Source organism: Mustela nivalis, assembly GCF_964662115.1.
Source record: "Mustela nivalis genome assembly, chromosome: 3".
Lineage (NCBI taxonomy): Eukaryota > Metazoa > Chordata > Mammalia > Carnivora > Mustelidae > Mustela > Mustela nivalis.
This window is the reverse complement of record NC_139022.1, coordinates 148853758-148856568: the sequence shown is the minus strand read 5'-3', so window position 1 is coordinate 148856568 and position 2811 is coordinate 148853758. Positions and strand designations below refer to the sequence as shown.

Sequence of the window (2811 nt, the reverse complement as noted above, 5' to 3'; positions counted from 1 at the left end):
CTTATTGCACATCAAGAAGACCCAAAAATTCTTTGACACTCTTTTTTCTAAGAGATGGGGTCTCTTTCCTTTCCCCTTCTGTCTGGGCTGGTTGACAACGATTTGATAATTGAACGTGGCAGGAATGACACTCAGCAAGCTCTGGGCCCTGACTCCAGGAGAACTAGCAGTTTCTACCTAGTTGCTAGAAGTGCTTCCACTCCTTACTGGAGAGGTCCTGGGATGACTTGGAAAGGGAAAGCGGCCCAACAGAGTCCTACCTTCCAACCACCAACATCACTGGACCCATTAAAGAAGCCTGGACACCACCTGAATACCACTAAGTAATCCAATGAATGTTATATGGAACAGGAGAAAATCAACCAACCAACCCCTGCCTGAATTCCTAATTAATAAAATGATGTGATATAATGCTTATTTTGGTTTTTTTTTTTTCATGCTGTATGATCTTTAATTAAGCATAAAGACTTCCAACCACATCACCTAAGGGCCATTTTACTCACTTTTCTGTTGGGCCACCAGTCTCGTCTCTCTCTTCAGTAACAGTGAGATGGATACCCTTTCCACCAGGAAGAGAAATCAATGGTTTTCTTGCCTTTGTCAGTAACAAAAATGTTGAAGAGCTGGGTGGCAAAGCTGTCACCATTGGCGTCTTTCATGTGAATTACATCAAAAGAACCAGGTGTCTCTCTCTGCTGGTGATCACACCGATTCTTCCCAAGTTAACATGTCTGCTAATCATACACAGAATACCAGTATCAACCTTGATGAAATCAGTAATCTTTCCAGTCTCCAAATCAATCTGAATGGTGTCATTCACCTGGATGAGGGCATCAGGACAGCGGATGTCACGAGAAACATGAGTCACCAGACGAGGGATTCCTTTTATCCCCACATTGATCCTTCTCGCATTGCACAACTTACACTTCTCACCCTGATCCTCTCTCACACACTTATACTTGGCTTCCTCAGGTGTAATCCGATGAACAACAAAGCGACCCTTGGTGTCACAGATCAGACAGAAATTCTCCCCAGTCTTGTCAGTGCTGATGACATCCATAAAACCAACAGGGTAGGTTATATCAGTTTGGACCTTGCCATCAATCCTAATAAAACATAGCACATAGATCTTCTTTATTTCATCTCCTGTTAGGGCATACCTAAGTCTGTTCCTTAGGAAAATGATGAGATGGAGACACTTCTCAGCTTATGGGGAGAGGCAAACACACCAGTCAGTTTATCCAGCATCCAATGTTTTGGAACTGCTATACACTTCAGATGCTTCTTGGGACCACAAACCGTAGAGGACCAAGTCCTTCTGGTACATGAGCTACAATGCTTATTTGAAATCAATCACCAGGTTTATGGTAGTTTGCATGCAGTGATAGATAACCAGTACACAGCCTCTGAGAAGAGTACATAATTTAAAAAACAAAACCTCTAACTATAGAAAACTCAATATATTCCAAATTTTAAAAAGCGGTTTAAAAGTATGTGTGTTCTATAATAAGCTTAAGGGAAGAAGATATTAGGGAGCAAAAGCATGCACCTCCTGCCTGTTGGTGAGTCTTCCCAAAACAGATGTCATGTAATAGGTATGCTTCTGAAAGTGGTCTGTAAGCTACATCATTGTAAATCTTTGAGACAAATATCAGTCGAGTAATGACTACATGTCTGTCACTGTGCTAACCAACAAGGTTGTGATAATGATCAAGTAACATATCTTCCCTTGAGAATCTTGCTCTCTAGTGCACAACTGACTAGTTAATACATAAATTTTAAAATGGATTTAAAGCAAGAGTTAGCAAATCTTTTCTGTAAAGGACCAGATAGTAAATATTTCAGGCTTTGCAAGCCAATTTTGCCAAAATAGCACGAAAGCAGCTTTAGATAATACATAAATGAATGAAAGCAACTGAGTTCCAATAAAACTTTATTTTCGGACATTAAAATTTGGATGTCGTATAACTTTCATGTATCTTAAAATATTATACTTCTTTTGATTTTTTTTTCAACTGTTTGGAAATGTAAAAACAGTTTCGTACAATAGGCAATAAACTGGAATTGAACCTCAGACCATAGTTTGCCAACCTCTGGTTCTGATTTGGATCAGATGGACCTAAAGCAGGTGGAACCTGCAAAATAAATAAATAAAAACTGAGTACTATCAACTGGGTTTACTGTTTTGGACTGGTATGGATACAAATAATAATCTATTTCAGATTTCTTCCATGCAGAGGGCATGAGTCTGCAAGGCTTTGATGGTTTATCAGGTAGGAACTCTAGGGAGTATGAAGGACTCAGAGGAAGGCCAAAGTCAGCCTTGGATGGAAGGAAACACAGAGATGGAGTTGTAGTGCACATGAGCAAAGGCAGCCTAATGTTGTGTGATTGTTAAGCAAAAAGTACTCAAATAGCAGAAGTGGGACTTTAGGGGAAAGGACAGAGTGCCAGTATTCAAGAAAAATCTCCTTGCTTTGTAAACACTGAGTGCCCTTAGGTAAAGCTCCTCTTGGAACACACTTTTTTAAGACACCTGGAGCTAGACAAATTGGAAGCACTGAGGTAAATAAAGACGAGAATTTAAGAAGACATTCTTGTTGCTGAATGGCTATTTCTGTTTATTTTCATCAGATTGCCACTCACCTTCCCTTTAAACTTTGTCATTCTACTTTATGCTCAAATAAGCTCATTTTGACAAGAGACTTGCTGAAGGTTCAATGCTTTGCATACTAAAGTTTTGTTTTTGTTTTATTTTTATACAAAGAACCTTCAAAAACTAATGAAAAATCCATGCAGTTCTCCAGAGGA

The 2811-nt window shown here is 39.3% G+C and overlaps 1 pseudogene across 1 annotated transcript; it reads right to left on the bottom strand.

The window, feature by feature from the left end:
• Window positions 1–495: 495 nt before the first annotated feature.
• LOC309861624 (small ribosomal subunit protein eS4 pseudogene) lies at window positions 496–1248 on the bottom strand (annotated as a pseudogene). The gene has a single exon. The product of its transcript is annotated as a small ribosomal subunit protein eS4 pseudogene (transcript).
• Between the last annotated feature and the right edge of the window lie 1563 nt (window positions 1249–2811).